The sequence below is a fragment of the Neoarius graeffei genome, chromosome 14 (genome assembly GCF_027579695.1).
Source record: "Neoarius graeffei isolate fNeoGra1 chromosome 14, fNeoGra1.pri, whole genome shotgun sequence".
NCBI classification, from domain to species: Eukaryota; Metazoa; Chordata; class Actinopteri; order Siluriformes; family Ariidae; genus Neoarius; species Neoarius graeffei.
Window position 1 is genome coordinate 6,978,158 of NC_083582.1, and position 9,659 is coordinate 6,987,816.

Here is a 9,659-nt window from a genome sequence, read left to right on the forward strand (position 1 = left end):
TCTATGGTCTATAATATCATTAAAAGATTCAGAGAATCTGGAGAAATGTCTGTGTGCAAGATACAAGGCTCATTGGATGCCTGTGATCTTCAGGCCCTCAGGAGACACTGCATTAAAAGCAGACACGTGTCTGTAGTGGAAATCACTGTATGGGCTCAGGAACACTTCAGAAAACCATCGTCTGTGAAAACACTTCATTATTGCATCCACAAATGCAAGTTAAAACCAGATATAAACAATATCCAGAAACCCCGCCACCTTCCCTGGGTCCGAGCTCTTTTACGATGGACTGAGGCGAAGTGGAAAACTGTCCTGAGGTCTGACGAATCAAAAGTAGAAATTCTTTTTAGAAATCATGGACCCCACATCCTCCAGGCTAAAGAGGAGAGGGACCATCCAGCTTGTTATCAGTGCACAGTTCAAAAGCCAGCATCTGTGATGATATGAAGGGGCATTAGTGCACATGACATGGGTAGCTTGTACATCTGGGAAGGCATCATTAATGCTGAATGATATAAACACCTTTCAGAGCAACATGCTGCCATCCAGACAAAATCTTTTTCAGGGAAGGCTTTCCTTCTTTCAGCAAGACAATGCCAAACAGCTTTCTGCACATATTAAAACTGCATGGCACCATAGTAAGAGTCGGGGTGCTAAACTGGCCTGCCTGCAGTCCAGACCTGTCTCCCATTTAAAACATTTGGCGCATTATGAAGTGACAAAGATGTGAGACCCCGAACTGTTGAACAACTGAAATTGTATATCAGGCAAGAATGGGACAGCATGTCTCTTTCAAAACTACTGCACTTAGTCTCCTCAGTTTCCAAACATTCACAGAGTGTTGTTAAAAGTAGAGATGATGCAACACAGTGGTAAACACTCCCCGTCCCAACTTTTTTGAAATGTGTTGCTGACATCAAATTCAAAATGAGCATCTATTTTTCAAAAAACAATAAACTTTCTCAGTTTCAACATTTGATATGTTGCCTTTGTACTATTTTCAATGAAATATCAGGTTTCCAATATTTTCAAATCTGTTTTTATGTACAGTTTACACAGCGTCCCGACTTTTTTGGAATTAGGGTTGTGTTTCACTCTATGATCGATGCAAATTTGGTTTAATTTCACGACATGGCTTCCTCTCTTATTATCTCAGCTCCAGGAGCAGCTGATAAAATAGCACTTGATCCAGCCCATCCTATTATTTCGCATTTAATTTTTGATCATGCTAGTTACTCGAAGTCACGAGATACTAAATCGAGGTCATGAAATTGCCATGTGTGCACTGGATTTGGATTTTATCCTGCTGTTCATTGACTATTTGATGTGACCAAGGTTTGAAGGATAAGCTGGCCTAGCGCTCATCTGCTACAAATTCAGTCTTCGAGATAAGCAACGTCCTGGGTTTTGATGCATCTCCTCCAGCATCCTGTGATGTGCAAAAAACATTGTTAAAGGGAAAGGAAAGGAATAGTGTTATTAATTAATGAACAGTGGCATATTTCTATGCTTGGATGGTATTTCATCCAAAATATAAATTTCAGCATGGCATTTTGTGTATAAATAGTGTCTCCTCAGTCAAGCTGAAGTTCAGAATCAGTAAAATGATGTCACGCCGAACAGAAATTGAGTTGGTAAATGTTTGTGTTCTTATGCACGTCATGTCCGAGCTCAATTACGCATCTTGACCCGCATCATTTGTGAATGTTACCCCACTCCACGACTGAGAAGCAGATTAGAGGCCACTGGATGGATCAGACCGCGGGCTCGTTACTTCATCATTAGGAAAGTTTATGCATTAAAAGCATGCATGAAGGACACGAGCTGCTTGATACCTTTTTAAATAATTTAAAAAAAGTCTCTCGCTACGTTAATTAACTAGTAAGAGTCTCTTAACTTATGCACTGCCTGGTTGAGGCTTCAAACATTTTGTGTGTAATTTTTATCTGAATATATTCAGGCTAATATCTTTTTTAGAAGTCTCCACAAGGACTCGATTTAATCCTGCTCGTGTGAATGAGACAGATTTCGATTAAACCATCAATGACCTCAATGAATTCGAGGACTTTTTGTGATGGAGGGACAAAAGAAACGAGCTGATTTGCATGCAAGTGGTGATTTTGTCCTCCTGAGCTTTGAGGAGGAGGAAGAAGATGAAAAGGACGAGGGAAAGAAAGGAAATGAATCTGATTGCTGTTAGAATTTTTTTAGTGCTTTCGACAGTCAGGGGAAACGTCGTCATTTTGTCTTTAAACCAAACTCAAAACCCCATCAGCTCCATTTACATACCGGGTGTGTCTCGTCTCGAGTATTCTCTTCCCTGATATCCCTATAATTCCAGGCCATACGTTCCCACAGCACTCGACTGCCATGAATTCTCCCTCTCGAGTGCATGGCGTAGATCCAGTGTGATGAGATGAGTGCTGCTCTCGTCCGTTGTGCCTCCAGTCCGCTCCATGTGCTCCTCTTTGTTAAAGCCATGTGCAGGTGTTTTCGTTCCTGCCCTCTTTCCACTTATTGTTGTGTCACCTGATTGCATCCATGTGTTCTGTGTTAACCCCGTAATTAGTTTGTCCATTTATACCCTCCTGCTTCTTTGTCTTATCACAAAGTCGTCTCATGCTACTTTATTTTTCTTGTTATATTCTGAGCCTTGTTTCTTATCCTGCATTCTCTAATCTCCTGCTAATGATATCATTATTGTGGGGCGCATGTAAAGAAATACTGTAGACCAAAAACGGCTTAAAAAGATAATGAAATGAAATGTTTCAACGTTAAAAAAATACTATAAACAGTAATCAGTAAGCCATAATAAATGAAACAAAATGTGAGACGACCCTTTGCTTTAAAAAAAAGTAGTTTTATGCAGAAATGAGCTGTAGCATTCATGTACTGAGCATCTTACAGAACCAGCCGCAGTTCTTCTGGACACACTCACGCCTTCATTTTGCACCAAAAGTTTTCCAGTAGCCTTCATTATGTTTTCTTTTTTAATCTGAAAAGTGCTCTCTTATGGAATACCCTGCAACACTTAATTTTGCGCTGGAAAACGAACAAACGTTTGGAACTCTAAAATGTTTTTGTAATGTTTTGACTCGATAATGTAAAAGTCACAAGATAGAAATCTATAACAAAGGTTGTATGAAAGAAAGGGGGCTAAGACTTTTGCACAGTACTGTATATGTCATGTCATATGTATTTATTCTATCCACATTCACTGGATATGAGCAATCGCGCGCTCTGATTGGCTACTCTACTACTTGGATATCAGCTCATATACCTACCATGAGTAGAGAAAAACAAAATGGCGGAGAGCATCAAGTCAGATATATCACGTTATCAAGTATTTAAAAGAAACAGAAATAGTTAAATAAAAGAATATAGTTCCCCCCCCCCAGTATCTCCTGTTCCACACTCCAGCCCAGTTGGTGGCAGTAATGCATCTTTAAGTTGGTTTGCGAACCACAAAAAAACCCTAAAGAAGAAGAAGAAAAACAAAATGGCGGAGCATGTTGCTGAACCAACCGAGGACAAAATAAAAACTCTACTCGAAAACAAAACCCCAAAAAATACAAAAAAAAGCAACCAAATATGGAATGAAAGTATTTGATGGTAAGAATGTATCACGGGCGATTGCTCTAAGACAACGAGGGAGGCTCAGCCTCCTCTAAAAATGACAAACATCGTGTAGGATGAATTGCGCTAGGCTTATGTTATAGCCGACCTTATAACATTGCTATTTCAGATCCAGAATCATAGAAATATATGTGCTCAACCCAACTACAGTGCGAAATCATTCCGTTATAACTTTCCCCAGTTCGCCTAATGTGCGCGTGAGTTTTTTCCCCCTCGTGACAGCGCGATGCAGCCCAGCCTCAGTGGATTGGGAGCTATGTGCTTGTCAATCTCAAAATGCAAGATGATTATTGGACAAATACTGCGAAAATGCCCGCCCACGGAGTCTCATGGACTCCCAGCCTCAGTGGACTTCAACTGCATTTGGGAGCTATGCGCTTTTCAATATCAAAATGCAAGACGGTTATTGGACAAGTACTGCGAAAACGCCCGCCCACGGACTCCGAGCCTCACATGGGAGGGACATGGCAGGTTCCGCGAGGAGACTGGTGATTGGTGAAAGCGGCCGGATATTTTCTTTGATTGACAGCTCGTTTCAACTATAGACAGGCAGCGGTACAGTGTTGCCAGATTGGGCGGTTTTAATTGCATTTTGGTGGGTTTGAACATATTTTGGGCTGGATCACGTCAGCAGTATCTGGCAACATCAGTTCAGTCCCATGCGGATTCGCAAGTGCTGTGGTGTATTGTAAGAGATCAGCTTACATTTCGATTTCATTCATTACATACGGTTTCTACCAGCTTTTTTAGTTTGTATATATTTTCATTGTAAATAAAGTGCAAATATAGTGTTGTCAAGTTTGCTATCTTAGTTCCAGAAATTTCATTTATTTGAGTGACTGAACTTGAACTTGAGGGGGCTAGTCAGCTAGCAAGAAAGCTGCGCACGGATGCCAAGCATTGCTGATTTAATTTTGGCGAAGCCATTTGCCAGTCTTCCTTTCGAGGAAAAAATTAAAATTAAAGAGCAGGGTAGACCAACGCCTCAAATTGACTTGGTGAAAAAGGTAGGGAATAATACTCGTTCCTTTCAGCTCTCCTGGTACGAGAAAGTGAATTGGCTAACAGCAAGTGACCCACATCAACAACAGTAAATAGGCTACTTTAGTAATATGTCATGGATGGACCAAAAATATAGAATCTATTTAAAATGTTTATGCTGAGTATATTATATTGGAATATATATTTTTTCTGGATATGAATTAAACACCGCTACAATTTGGAAAACATTTTTAAACAAAAACACAGCCGAGGTCAATTTTTAAACAACATGCCACAATTTTAAAATATAAAATGTTAAAATATACCCCCCCAACACCACCATCATGTATATTGGACAGTAGGCTAATGGGCCAAAAGAACCTGTTATTTCACAGTTTGTGACGCTGCCAACAATCAGCCAGATCAGAGGCAAGAGTATGGGCAAAATTGATGTGTTTTTTCTTTTAAAATCTGGAAATATCGTAACCGACCAGCCTCCCCTGCTTGAAAGACTACCAGCCGCCACTGGAATGTATCTTGGTTTTTTTTATTTTTCAAGAATTATTATTATTATCACATTTTTCACAAATTGCTCCTGTCATTTCACCGGTTTGTTTACATTCTGAGCGGAAATTATTTTGTCGGACGTTTTGTATAAAGTTTTTATTGATCGAATTTGCAAAAAATAAAAATAAAAATGCTCCATTTCTCAAAATCCAGTGAATGTGGATCGAATGAAACAGTTATTCCACTCAATTTCTGTGCTACACGCCTCGTCGGCTATCAGCTCATGTACGACTCGATTTCATGGAATAACTGTTAATACTCATAATCACTCATAGTTATATATTATATGGACACGAGTGTGTTACTGGGAAATACTCCACTCGTATTTTTCATCCGAGCTCCATCCGGGACATGGAGAACCAAAACCGGGACATAAATCTCTATATGTGACTCGTGAGGAAATCGATGAGTGAGCTGTTTTGATAAATTTGGGGACTTTTTGTTTGTGAATGTGTCAATATAATAAAAAGAAAATCACACCTTGGCTTGAAGATATGAAGTTTATCTTCTCGTGTTGAAAAACTTGCATTTTTCAGACAAAATACATCATGGATCTTAGTGACATATTTCCTGATATTTCACTCCGATGACGTCACTCCTAGTGTTTTCCTGCTGACTAGACACGCATTGTCAAAATGGCAAACCGGTTCAAAATTAAAATTCTTTTGATTAACTTATGTATTTTATTGTTGATGTGTCCATATCATATAAAGAACATTACACAGTGGTGCGAAGATATGAAGTTTATTTTACCTTTACCCTATACAGCTGTGGTCCTGTATTCTCAGCACCCACTGTTCTTAGCTCCAGATGTTCCCAGAGCCTTATAGCCATGGTTCTACAGTCTTAGTGCCCTATATATTCAAAAGGCCCTATAAATATATACTCGGAGCCTTTATATTATCTGCTATATTCACTATTTCGGTCCCTAATTTCCAGACCCATATACCGTACAGCTGTGGTTCTGTATTCCCACAGCTCTATATTCTTAGATACCTTTTGTCCTTTATTCTCAGGGCCTTGTGTTCAAATAGTTCCATTATCCCAGAACACTATCATCCTGGGTCTTATGTTCCCTTGCCTGTGGTACATTTAGGGAAACTGTAAAAGCTCAAGCTTTAATGAAGACAAAATCCAGTGAACAAGGGTTCGTTATTAATATATACTCTATTAATGCAGTCTGATAAATAATTGGCTATTGGATCACATTTTGAATCAATGTACACATATAAAACCTGGTGGAGGAGCAGGAACACGAAACACACATCGGGTCAGTGGGGTGAGTACAGAGAGCGGGATTACGAGGGAGAGAGGGAGAGACAGCAAGAGAGAGTGCAAGAGGGAGAGAGAGGGAGAGACAGCAAGAGAGGGGGGAGAGGGAGAGACAGCAAGGGAGAGAGAGGGAGAGGGAGAGAGGGATAAACAGCAAGAGAGAGGGAGAGAGAGAGAAAGAGAGAGAGAGAAAGAGAGGGAGAGGGAGAGACAGCAAGAGAGAGAGGGAGAGACAGCAAGAGGGGGAGAGAGGGGGAGAGAGAGGGAGAGAGACAGCAAGAGAGAAGGAGAGAGACAGCAAGAGAGAGGGAGAGAGAGAGCAAGAGAGAGAGGGAGAGACAGCAAGAGAGATAGAAAGAGAGAGCGAGAGGGAGAGAGAGCAAGAGAGAACGAGAGGGAGAGAGAAAGAGTAAGAGAGAGAGAGAGCGCGAGTGAGAGAGAGAGTGAGAAAGAGAGCAAGAGAGAGGGAGAGAGAGAGAGCAAGAGAGATAGAGTGAGAGAGGGAGAGAGAGCAAGAGAGAGTGAGAGAGTGCAAGAGAGGGAGCAAGAGAGAGAGAAAGAGAGCAAGAGAGAGGGAGAGAGAGGGAGAGACAGCAAGAGAGAGTGAGAGAGAGCAAGAGAGGGAGCAAGAGAGAGAGAGAGGGAGAGAGGGAGAGACAGCAAGAGACGGAGCAAGAGAGAGAGTGAGAGAGAGGCAGAGAAGGAGAGACAGCAAGGGAGAGAGAGGGAGAGAGAGCGAGAGAGAATGAGAGGGAGAAAGAGAGCAAGTGAGAGAGAGTGAGAGAGAGCAAGAGAGAGGGAGAGACAGCAAGAGAGAAGGAGAGAGAGAGGGAGAGAGCAAGAGAGAATGAGAGGGAGAGGGAGGGAGAGAGAGAGCAAGAGAGAGAGAGTGAGAAAGAGAGCAAGAGAGAGCAAGAGAGGGAGCAAGAGAGAGAGTGAGAAAGAGAATGAGAAAGAGAGCAAGAGAGGGAGAGAGAAGGAGAGAGAGAGAAAGGGAGAGAGCAAGGGAGAGAGTGAGGGATAGAGAGTGTGAGAGCAAGAGAGAGAGAGAGAGGGATAGAGAGTGAGCAAGAGTGTGAGATAGAGAGAGAGAGCAAGATATGATGGGAGTGATGTGGAAGCAGAGATGTTCCGTTGTTGCTTGGGGAAAAGAGAGGAAGAAAGACAGAGCACGAGCCAATACACAGGGGAAAGAATCCATTCGCTCTAAAGCTGAAATGGTGAGAGATGAACTGATGGTGTGATAAATGTATAACACGATATTACAGTTTTCACACAAATATGTGAAGTAAGGATTAAAACACTTTCAGGGCAGGCGATTTTAGGAAAATAACTTACTGTTACCTCCCTGAAGATGATTATTTACCTTGAACAGCATGTCCCCGAGTGAGTTATTTATTCCGCTTATACCACACCTTTTAATTCAATAAAGAACTTTACAGTACTCTGCAAAAGTCTTAGCCCCCCCTATTTTTTCCTCTGGTTTTTCTTTCTCTTGTAGTTCATGTCCCCAAAAAACAAGAAACAAAAATGCAGCTTGTCATGTTACCGAGAAACCACAAAGAAGGTTTATATTATAATTTTTATATTGTATTTATGTTATATTCTAAAATTACAATTATGTCAATAATTAATTATTGTAAAATAATTAATTATAAAATATATAAAAATAAATTAGTTATATTAATAAAATTTAATATAAATACATTAATTTCAGGTGGCACGGTGGTGTAGTGGTTAGCGCTGTCGCCTCACAGCAAGAAGGTCCGGGTTCGAGCCCCGTGGCCGGCGAGGGCCTTTCTGTGCGGAGTTTGCATGTTCTCCCCGTGTCCGCGTGGGTTTCCTCCGGGTGCTCCGGTTTCCCCCACAGTCCAAAGACATGCAGGTTAGGTTAACTGGTGACTCTAAATTGAGCGTAGGTGTGAATGTGAGTGTGAATGGTTGTCTGTGTCTATGTGTCAGCCCTGTGATGACCTGGCGACTTGTCCAGGGTGTACCCCGCCTTTCGCCCGTAGTCAGCTGGGATAGGCTCCAGCTCGCCTGCGACCCTGTAGAACAGGATAAAGCGGCTACAGATAATGAGATGAGATGAGATAAAACTCTATAAAACTCCTCAGTCCTGAACATATCCAAAAACCTAAAGTTACAGTTTCACCTCTGACTGTGACAAAGAAGCGCTGACACTAGAGACTCCTTCATCACCATATCAACGATTACCAGTGTTGTAGTCGAGTCGCTCAACCTCGAGTCCGAGTCCAGTCTCGAGTCCCCAGTGTTCAAGTCCGAGTCATTAAAAAACATTTCGAGTTGAGTCCACTATTGATCTGAGTTGAGTCCGAGTCCAAGACTCCAACCGCACCATGTGACGGTGTCCGTTTCAGCGCCATCAACATTAGTTTGTTCCTGAACATGGCGTATGAACAGGTGAATGTGCTTCTCTTTATCAGGGAGTGTGAAGTATTCTGTCAGAGACGGTTGGGAGACGGATGTAAGCGCAGAAGGTGTGTTTATTAATACAAGTGAAGACAGTAAACAATCCAGAACGGCAGGCAAAATCGTAAAACAGTGAAACAGGCGATAGATCGAGTGAGACACAAACAGGCTATCGCAGACTTGGCAGGATCAAAGACGAGAAACAGGAAATCAGGGATCAGGAAACCAAACAAGGAAATAAGGCTCGGTAATGTATCAGCAATGCAACTCAATACTTCGCAAAGTAAGTGTGTTTTCACAGTTTTTATATCGCCGCACTGATCGCGCCTTAATCTTGTGCAGGTGCGAGTCATTTACAACGCGTGTGAGAGTCCGCTTGGCACACGCGCTGTCCGGAACACGCCGAGAGTCTATCTGACGCACGTGCCAAAGCGCGCAGGTGTGACACTCTTACACGAAATTAGTACAAAAATTAACATAGATATAAATATCTTATACCACATTATTATGGCATGTTACAAAAAATAAAGAAAAAATCCGAGTTCTTGTCTCCAATTTACAAGTCCGAATGCAGTTAATGTACAAGTCCAAGTCCGAGTCATCAGTGCTCAAGTCCAAGTCGAGTCACGAGTCTTTAAAATTAGGGCACGAGTCGGACTCAAGTACTACAAGCCTGACGATTAGACACGTTTTTAAAAATCTGTTTACGTGGAGCTTGCGTCGTACTGTTACTATAGAAACGATAACATGTTAATATGTATAAACGTGCA